Source organism: Aplidium turbinatum, chromosome 3, assembly GCF_918807975.1.
Source record: "Aplidium turbinatum chromosome 3, kaAplTurb1.1, whole genome shotgun sequence".
Taxonomy (NCBI): domain Eukaryota; kingdom Metazoa; phylum Chordata; class Ascidiacea; order Aplousobranchia; family Polyclinidae; genus Aplidium; species Aplidium turbinatum.
In genome coordinates this window covers 45,976,309-45,987,760 of record NC_137474.1, presented here as the reverse complement: position 1 = coordinate 45,987,760, position 11,452 = coordinate 45,976,309, and positions in this window count along the sequence as shown.

Below are 11,452 nucleotides of genomic sequence, written 5' to 3'. Positions count from 1 at the left end.
TCAAACCCACGTCATTGTAATGACTACTACCGCCCTAACCCAATGCGCCAAGCCAACCGATGGCAAAGCGATGATTTAATTTAGCTAGAATTTGCGTTTTTCCTTTATTCTTCCCAAACGCAATCTTGATGACGTCATGAAAAGCGTAGCTTCTGATTGGTTCGTGCTGGATTGGATATCTGCATGTTAAAGTGCCGACCGTATACCCAAGTGTTTACCAGATCAAAATTAGGGTAGGCTATACAGCTTAGATATGTGATAGTGGAAGTCACAACAGAGACAGCAATTGGCATATTTGTAAACTTTTAACCGGACCTACTGGTGTGCGGTTATTACTCGCCAACCGGCTTTGCGCTTTTGAAACAGATACGCTCATTTTGGATGCGTGTGCCGTGTGATTCTCGTTTGACTTTGGGATTGTTGCGTCATTAATGCGCAAGTACGGGCGTGCGTCTGCCTATAGTCAGACATTTTTTTTTTACTTGGAAATATTGCTAGTTTTGCTGAGATGAAGCGCTTCAGTGAGTGAGAATTAGTATGGTAGCTTGCTTCTATTGCAATCTACAGCAGCTACAGCTACCTAGCACGTTTTCAGCTGTGGCTAGTACGGTGCTAGCTAGTATCAATTGATTAGCGGTGGTTGGTCTTACAGTAGAAGTCCTGGTGGATTCTTGAGCAGTTTTCAGCATTTAACCAGGTGGGTGATACCAGCAAATTACTTGCCGACAGTTTGACTACGTATTTTTCTGAAGGTAACGACCAATGTCTGGAAACAAACTTGTGGATTATCCAACCATTTAATGAAGAACCAACTGAGGGCGAGGAATTATTGGAACTACGGGCTGATTTAAATCAAAAATACTCATTCCGAGAAGTGGATTACACAGAATGTTGGGTTTCTCTTCTTAAATTTCTCGAATACAAAAATCTCGCGCAAAAAGCCATTGATGTCTTGGTGCAGATGCCTACCACTTCTTTGTGTGAAGAAGGATTTTCCAGCAGTGTTGTTGAGATCAAGTAAACTCGATACTTGACACTGATTCTTTAATGCGGGGAGGAATAGAGAAAGAGCTAACACCACGTTATGTCCAACTTGCCGAAACAATGCAACAACAAGCTAGCCATTAAATCAACTTCAATTTTGACGTTTTTTGCACTTTTGCATGCGTAGTTTCTTGTGCCCAGTTCAAGACTACTATAATCACTTTAACAAACAATTAATTAATTGTTAGTTTTTTTTTACTTGTTGTGCACAATTAAACATTGCTTTTTGCATTTGTGAGGTATACGAATTTATTAAGAATTGAAAAAGGTGTATCACGGACAAAAAGGTTGAAGAGCACTGAGCTATAGCATACTGTACGCAACAAACAACTTACCGCAGAGAGATTATACGTGAACATTTTTTTTTCCAGTTTAAATCTTCTTTAATGTAAAATATTGTTTTCGTCAATCCATCAAAAATTCGCTTCACATACCATTGTTATAGTTTATATTTTGCGGAAGAATATGTCACATTATTTTTGATGTGTAGCCTAGTCTACTATTGCAGTTCTGTCTATTGTCAACTTCTTCACAGCTTTTGTGCGCTGCAGCAAGCGAAAGATAGAGTAAACAGTACGGTGCCACAGGCGCCCCTCAAAAATTAAAATTGCGTCCGATACACCTGAACTTTTTTTATATGTGACACTTGGTAAAAAAAGCATATGTGAGAAATTTCAATAAGTTTTGATAAAATTTGGATGTGCAGATTAAGTTTAAAGTTTTTAAAGGTAAATTTTCACAATTTCAATAGTAAAATCCTCTCTAGATCATCATAACTCAGACATTTCTTCTCAGTTACGGAGTATTTGAACTTCGAACACTTTCTGGTGAACTTACTTACTAATTTACAATCGTACAGACCATGTGTCAATTGTATATGTTCAACAATTTATGAAAAATGCCTAAAATATGACGTTTTATGCATTATATATAAAAAAGGATCCATGTAAAGAAAATGCCTATTGAGATGAAAGTACTATAGCATTTGAAGAATCAAAAGTAAAATCATTAACTAATCGTTTTTGTTTATTGAAAACTTTTTGGTCTTTGAAGATCAAAATCTCAGCTATGTTTGTACGGAACTTGGACTCAAAAACAAACATTTGGATCTTTACGCACTAAACATAGTCAGTAAAAACGTAACACAGAAAGATAAACACAAAGCACAATGCTTAGAGTCCAGACATCCACTACTTAACAACAAAATCACTACAGCGTAAAATTTATGGAGGCCTACATTTATTTTAACGCTTGCATCATCATCATTATCATAATCCATCGTCGGTTTGTTCCCCACTAGTGGGGGTGGCCGATTGTTTCCGCGCAGCAATTGTTTTAATCCTTTTCTCCATTTCACCATGATTCTGGATGGAGCTTCATCTGATTTATCAGCTCAGACAATTCTTCCCGCTTGCTGGCAAGCAGATCAATTTCCTCGTGCGATTTTGATGTATGAAAACAACCTGATGCGCTATCAGAAAGAGTTTGAAAATTGCTTTTAAAGCGTTGAAATATGGAAATGTTGGGTCCACTGCTGCTTTCTATTTTGAGTTCTTCCCAAACATGCGTCAGTATTATCTCCCCAATATGATGCCTGCATGCTGCCCAAAGTAAGCCTTTTCCAAGATGATCTTGTATTTGGATACAGGCCGCAGTTTTGTGGCCCGTATTGCTACTTGTGGTGTCAAACACCATTGCAGCAAGACATGCAGTACAGTTCCAATTGTTTAACAATTCCATGCTTGCATTGGCTATTTGCCTTCTTTTTGGATCGGATGTTTGTGCAGGCAAATAAGGAACACCAAGCAGTTTTGAGCTTCCAATACCTGATAGTAATATCGGAAGCCTATCAACTTTGCTTATTTGGGTTTGTTAGTGACTCCATCATTTTACCACCCCAATGAATGGTTCCAACTTCAGGAGGTACCCAACCTTTTTTAACCGCTTCAGAAATATTGAAAATCGTTTCAACTCTATACCTTTGAGCCGTCATGTGGTTTAAGTTTACGCGAATAGTTTCTCCAGAACAACTCTTGATTGTAGTGTTGCAGATAATGCAGTTGGTGTTATTCTGTTTCGTAAACTTGTGGCCACTAAACCATGTGATCGTAAAATGTCGTGTGGTACAAATATGGTGGTACCGGTTTTTACAACTCGACGTTAACTCCTTTTACTTCCTGTGGATGTAGAAGGCTCGGCAGTGTTAACTGCAGTCACTTCATCACTGGTATCATCGCTAGAAGAAAGTGAAATGTTACTTTTGCTGCTGGATTCAGCCTCTTGACGTTTTATTTCTTTTTCTTTCCTTTGCACTTCTGCTTCTTTTCTAGAATGTTTTCGTTTTAACGTCTTACGCAAAGCATTGTCTCTCCCTGCCATTGACTCCTCTCTGGAAGTTTGCATGCTCCACAAAAATTCTTTATCTTCCTCAATTGACATCTTCTTCATCACATCGCGAGCCCAGAAAGGAAAGGTCAATTGAAGTTTCTTTTTAAATTCCTTAATCCTTTCCGATTGCTTTTCATCACTCCTATGGAAGTATTCGATCTGAATTTTGAAGATAAGACTCATTTCATCTCGAAAAGATTGAATTTTTTGAGCCATTTTTTTTGGATGAATTGTTGGAATATTAGCTTTGTAGTAAAACGTTAAGATGTCCTTCACTGTCTCGTTTGCTGCATCTACTGATATTTGGATTTTCCTTTTTCGTGGAATTTTGAGATTCAAGCTCCTGCTTAAAGTCAAGAAAGCTTAAAATCACTTGATGATAAGTTGGCAGTTTACTTCCCTTGATTTTCTGATCATCTTTCATTGGAATAGTAGAAAGAAGAAGATACTGTTTCTCAGCATTCTGAGACTGCCTGTTCATTATTGTAATACTAACCAGACCGATTTGTAAAAGCACTACCGTATCAATTATCATTAGTAGAACAACCTAAAAAACAATACAACCATAGGTTTTGCAACATTATTAGCCTTTCCTGCAAGAAGCAAAGGTAACATAACCCTTTCTTACAGTAGGCTACCTGCCTTATCTTTGCTGTCTGCTATTTTCTCCCAGATTTAGTCACAACTTGCATGGGTTTAATACTAAGCTTTCCTGGTTTTTTAAGCTTTTCTATGCAACACTGTTTCAACAGAAGAAGAAATACTAAAGCCATTATTCCAAGACTCTGAGTGAGGTCAAGCCAGCTATGTTGATTCAATGTTGCAAGATGGTGAATCAATGTAACAGGCGCGGAGCTGTCATGCTTGACCTCAATTGAGATCTTGACATACTGGCACTGGTCTCCTAACCTAATACTTGAACTTACCTTATTTCAATGTTGAGAAAAAGATGAGAAATAGCAAAAAAACTGATGTTCAAACTAGGGAAATCCCCTAATTTTACTGTATTTCAGTTTAGACTTTCGTTTTCAATCTGCACATCCAATTTTTGTCCAATCTCAATCAAACTTTGCAAAGTGCCTTAATATGTGAAATGTCACACCAGCAAAAAAGTTCAGGTAATATCGGCCACATGAGGGCGCCTGTGGCACCCTAGTAAACAGTGCAAGCAAGTACAATGTTCTTGTGCAATAGTCTTGTACAATAGTCTCTTTCAATAACGAGCTATATTCCCACCATGAATAGAATTTTTGTTTGATCCACGTGATCAAATATTTGCAGAAAATAAAAATTGAAAGTTTATGAAGTAAACTTTCTTATGAGATTAGTTCTAGTGTTAAGTTTGGTTTAACGTGAAGAGCAACCTAAAAGCGACTGTAGAAATGTCTTTGCCTAACATCAGTCCAGCACTACAGGGATAGCTACATTATTGCATTGCCAATAAGTAACTTAGGGCAGCATTGATGGATGATATAGGGTTGTTAGTGAACTAGCGGCTAACGAACGTAGCCTATTTTCTTCTTGGTGTCTGGCATATTTGGCATTGAATGCATTTAAATGGCTACAGCACTAGATACTGTATAGTACAGGGGTTCTTAACCGGGGGTAAATTTACCCCCTGGGGGTAAATTTTACCTACTGAGGGGGTAAATTTACTGAATCGTAAATTAAGGCTTTCAGACAAAATTAGATCTGTGGAGTAGAAGAGTTCAAAAAGGAATTTAGACAAATTTTTCAACATTTGATGATTGGAAAGTCAGTAGAAGTCGCAATGAGATTTCTGACTTCGAAGTCGAAATATGCCAGCATCTTGACGCCTTAAGAAAGAATTTTGACGGTTACTTCGAAGGTGAAAGTTTAACAGTACGGCTCTTTGGATAACTCATCCCTTCGAAGCCAAGTTAGAAAGTATTGCTGACGATGATCTTTGCAAAGATGAATTGATTGATCTTCAATGTTCAACAACTCTTTGTTCTAATTTCTTATCGTGCCATGGTGACTTTTCCAAGTTTTGGTGTTGATTAGTCAAAGAGTTTCCTATGCTGACTAAGCGTGCATTTGAAGTTATTATACCTTTTCCAACTACTTATCTGTCTGAAGCAGAGTTCTCTTCATTGTTGACTATTAAAACAAAACATCGATTTCGCTTAGTTCCCAAAGACGACATGCGAGTATAGCTCTTTCAACGACTGTTCCAAGACATTATTGTTCACAATCACAGGACCCCGTCAAGAACAATCGTGTCTTCGGCAAATAAACAGCTTGTTTTTGATATTTGCCAAGGTAAATCCAGACAAAAAAGGATATTTTGCATTTCTGCGCATGGTTGACTGGACACGATGACATCACAAGGGGCCACCAAAACTGTGGGGGTAAATTTTACTTTTTTCATTCGGCAAGGGGTAAACGAGACAAAAAAGGTTAAGAACCCCTGGTATAGTAGGATATGGTATGATATGTTCTGACATGCTCATGTGTAAATTCAACCTTTGTTAAAAGGGGAAGACAACGATTTTCCTGCTTTTCTTAGGCTACTGCAATAAAACATCCATTCTAATGATGCTCTAATGACACGTTGTTATTGTATTGAAACCTGGCTGCATTATTATCAACTGAGTTTTGCACCAAACGCATTAAAAATGACTCAGGAGTAACTCTTGGCAATACAGCAATAAAAGTGACCTAATCTAGAATTAGTAACATGTTTCTTTTGTCTGACAATGTTTGTCAACAAATCTGTGTAGATTTCAAACAGTTTAAAGACAAAAACACAGAAAAAGTTATTCATTGAAAAGATTTTCATCATTCAAGTTAGCCTACTAAGAACTTTGTTTGCATAAGTTGTCTAAAATATTACTAGTTTCAAATATTGTTGTTTCGTATGACGCTGTAAGTCCAAGCAGTTTTCGTATAGCCAGTCTATGAGAGCGTTGTTACATTGTTGGGTTGTGAGGTATCTTCCTCAAAGCTGAGTTACTCAGCATTCCTATATGAGGTGGTCTGTCGACAGATTTGTGGCATTACATTTCGGGCAGTTTGGTTATTTTTAGTGATGGTGTCAATGCTACATGCAGACTATACAGGCTAATGCGATGTTTTGCGAAGTTAAAAGTTGTAACCTAATTGAAAAGTAACAAAACGCGAGGAAAATACTAATGTGTCGCCAAGAGTTACAAACTGTGCTTCCAGGATTGAGTTCGATTACACGTAGGGTCATTCCTTGTCTAGAAATAGCCAATCAGCGATCGTTATATTTTTTGCATAAGAAACTTTTTTCTTTCAAACAGATTAAATCATGATGTAATGATTTAAATAATGATCTGGTCTCATTGTAGCGATGAATAGCCTAACAACTGAAAACATTGCAATCACTGAAATAACATACCAGTAGCTCAGAGGCGCAACCAGCACAAAATTTCGGAGTAGGAGCAAATAAGTATTTTTGCAGATGTGTGAGTGAGCCCGGCAATGAATCACCGGAAGCGGAGCAACTACATGGGGTCTGGGGGCTTTTGCGTCTCAACTACTAAAGAGTACTTTGTCAAATGATGCTGTAACACAGTTTAGAAGTGTTACTTAAAATTGTTTGTTTGTTTGTTTTATTATCTTTATTCTGCATTGCGTGAAAGCGGACTTGAGCGCTATGCATCGGTGTACGTCTTCCGACGTACACCTGACCCACGCTGCAGCCGACTGCAATGCCTGTTTCCGGTTGTCTACTCTACTTATGACTTAAATTTGGTACAGTACTACCCATTACTCGAAATCGATCACTGGGTAGAGGCAATTATCGTAAAGTTTCTTGCCCGGAGAAACAACAGCAAGTGCGAATGGCTGGAGTCGAACATGCAGACTCTCGACTGCGAGCCCAACGCGCTAACCACTCGGCCACTGCTGCCTGTCAAAATATTTTTTAAGGCGGCAATTGGCCCTTTCCCCTGGCTACGCCCTTGCAGTAGGCCTAATATTGTCTACGCTAGCTTGAACGGGTCAAGGTTATGAAAAGGTTTGAGGTATCTTACTTGTTTTTGCATTGTAATTATTGTCCAGTAGGCCTAAGTGACATAAGGTGAGCTTAGCCTTTCAGTCGTTCTCAAGTATAGCCTACTAAGTGACCGTTTTGATTCTACATTTTCATGCATAGGTGAACTGCTTGTATGTTTATAACTGTTTAGCGTTCATGGCGACAGGAGAAAGATTGGTCACGATCTGGATAGCAAAGACAATCAATAAGCAGTAAACCGGAAGTCAGTTACATGAAAGTTAACAAGACAAGGAAAAAATGTTGAGCTTCAATGTTTTCACGCTTGAAAATTTACATTTCTTTAAGAAATGTCATAGGCTTGGATGAGCTGGTTGTGAAACTACTCGTGGCGAGAATAGACTACAAATGTTTGTCTGAGGGTTAATTAAAGCATAAAATAAAACAAAGAAAATCTAAATTAATTTTCAACATTTTCAAGCTCAGTGAAAATGCAGTTACAACAAGCTACAATGGTGTTGATAGAAATAGGCTGAAAAAAGTCTTAGCAGATGCAGTAAATTTTCTTGTTTTGAACCAAAATTTAACCGTCATAACAGATGAGTTTCCAATGTAATTTACAAATAGATATAAAAAATATATATCAAAGAGTTTTTTAAACATTATTTGTCATCTTTGGTTTTTGGCTGTCTAATTACGCTCATTGCTCTGATGACTCAGTTTGAAAACAAAGAACGGTTTGCGGTAGTTAAAATTGTAAAAGGCTACATGGCGTTTTCATAGAAAAATGCATATTTAGTGTTCATTTGAATAAGCTTCATAATACAGTGTGGTAAAATTTTGATATATTTGATCTTTATCCTGGAACTATAAAAGCTTCTTGCAGAGCTTAATCCTGGCAGTTCCGCACACTTGCAGAGGTTTTGAATTAGGGGGTAGTAGGGGAGTAGAATACGAATTCATGATTGTTTTAAACGAAAAATAAGCTGATAACAACATATTTTCAAAATTATGACGTATATGTAATTTAGCATAAAACACAGTATTTAGCTCTTTGTTAGATTCATGCCGTCAAGAACAGAATTTAAATCAGTCATCGTAATTTAGCATAAAACACAGTATTTAGCTCTTTGTTAGATTCATGCCGTCAATAGTCCGGGAGCGGGGATGGTTGACCCTGCATTGTTGTATTAAGTTTTTTTTATTGTTGATTTTGGTAGCCAAGGGTCTCTATTTTCAGAAACTGCTTGATGACATGTTGTCACCTTTGGGCAATTTGAGAAATTCAAGATGGCGTCCAAGATGGCCGCCATTACCTATAAATGACCATAACTCCCTATCCATTCACCTTAGGAAGGTGATTTTTTTCTCTATACCTAGGTTTTAGGGGTCAAGCTATCCATTAGAACTAAATATTACTTTAATATCGTATTACATAATGGTAATTTCCAAGATGGCGTCCAAGATGGCCGCCATTACCTATAAATGACCATAACTCCCTATCCATTCACCTTAGGAAGGTGATTTTTGTCTCTATACCTAGGTTGTAGGGGTCAAGCTATCCATTAGAACTAATTATTATCTTAATATTGTATTACGTAATGGTAATTTCCAAGATGGCATCCAAGATGGCCGCCATTACCTAAAAATGACCATAACTCCCTATCCATTCACCTTAGAAAGGTGATTTTTGTCTCTATACTTAAGTTGTAGGGCTAGGGATCAAGCTATCCATAGAACGAAGTATTATCTTAATATCGTATTACATAATGGTAATTTCCAAGATGGCGTCCAAGATGGCCGCCATTACCTATAAATGACCATAATTCCCTATCCATTCACCTTAGGAAGGTGATTTTTGTCTCTATACCTAGGTTGTAGGGGTCAAGCTATCCATTAGAACTAAGAATTATCTTAATATCGTATTACATACATAATGGTAATTTCCAAGATGGCGTCCAAGATGTGAAAACATGAAATCATGAAACCAATAGTGAAACATGAATGGAGAACAGTGCTTTTTCGTGTCCAAATTTAGATGTGAGAATAAGGCTGAACCGTTGAAAGACACTGGTCCTGTCAGTATTCAAAACTTTATCAAGCATAGCAAAATCGCAGGTGGCAAGAAGTCACTCAAGCAAACTATACGTGAAGCCTGCGAACGGCGTCAAGATGAGCTATCAGAAGTTGTGCGACAAAGGGTAGATATCACTGTAAGTGACCTTCACGCAGCTGATGCAAGGTATCATGTGGATTGCCGAAATAGCTTCTTGTCAGAAAAAATATGGCTTCAGCTGCAACCAAGTCTGATAGCCAAACTAACATTGATTGTGCCTTTGAATCACTTGTTGTAATGATCAAAGACTCGTCCGGCTTCCTGAATTCAGTTGAGTTGCATGAAGCATAGGCTACAAAGAATTCGGGAGTGATAGTCTCACACGTCGTTTAATTGTCCCAAACCAGATTTACGCAAGGGTGATTTGCCTGCAGGTTATTGGGCGGGACAAGGTTGTGCTTGGTCATGAACTTGCATCAGTTTCAACATCCATGTTTGATGATACTGGAGATATGAGGGTTGTGAAATCTAAATGTACCTTAAAGAAAATTCTCCAAGTTGAGGTGTCTGATAAAGTTGCTGGCAGCGCAGAAGGTTCTACTAACCTCTTCCAAAATCAAGAAGCAACTGATAGTTGATGATTTTGTCCAGGATAAGAAGTTTCATGAGGACAACACACAACATCATAAGTTAGTGGTAACAGGAGCAGATCCGGTGCCAATCAAAATCAGTGAAGGTGGAATTGTCATCTCACGGGCAGATCTGTTAACTTCACACGAAGAAGCAGATAACGTCATTGTTCAACAGGTCTTGAGTGGTGCCTCGCAAAATGCAGAAAGCAAAATCACTGTCGTTGCCGATGACACTGACATCTTTGTACTGTTGCTGCATTATCATCACATGGCAAATCTCAAGAATGTTGTATTGATGGAGTCCCAATCAAAGGAAGCGCGGTGCTTGATATAGGAAAAAAACTGTAGGCTATAGAAGCATTGTCAGGTAGTCAAATGACTACTCACGGCACATGCACTTTCTGGCTGTGACATCGTCGCCTCCTATTTCAAAATTGGGAAGGCTACTGCATTCATAACACTTCGATAGATCAAACGAAATATGGTTGGGTAAAGGATGACCAAAACAAGTCCCTTCAACCAGTCACCCTACCTGATGAAGTCGAACTAGCCCCAGAGATGGTATACGACGTCTAATAAAATATGGATGCCACAGTACTACTCCATGCAGTTCACGTGCTTGTAGTTGCAACTCTGCTAACATGAAATGCACAATATTTTGCGCCTGCTATAATCGGGTTGCTATAACCTGACATCATAGAATAGTATGTAAGATAATTTAGTGTTACTACGGCCATGAATATCACACAAATTGCGGTGGGATGGCGCAACGTTGTTGGCTTTCCAATTATGCAAACCTGGTTCGACTCCCGGCTTCAGCTGGTTGTTGAAAAACACCGCTCAACTCTACCCAGGGTGTAATAAATTGGGTGGGCGTAGTTGCTGAAGTAAAGGCGGCAGAGAGAAAGGAACTAGCCACCCTACTCTCCTCAGTGCTGAAGGCTTAGTACAATGAGAACCTTATCTTCTCATACCCGACACTTGAATCAAGTATGGGACCTCCCTTTACCTTTTACGGCCATCTTGGAAATTACCATTATGTATGTAATACGATATTAAGATAATACTTAGTTCTAATGGATAGCTTGACCCCTACAACCTAGGTATAGATAAAAATCACCTTCTTAAGGTGAATGGATAGGAAGTTATGGTCATTTTTAGGTAATGGCGGCCATCTTGGACGCCATCTTGGAAATTACCATTTTGTATGTAATACGATATTAAGATAATACTTCGTTCTATGGATAGCTTGACCCCTACAACCTAAGTTTAGAGAAAAAAATCACCTTTCTAAGGTGAATGGATAGGGAGTTATGGTCATTTATAGGTAATGGCGGCCATCTTGGACGC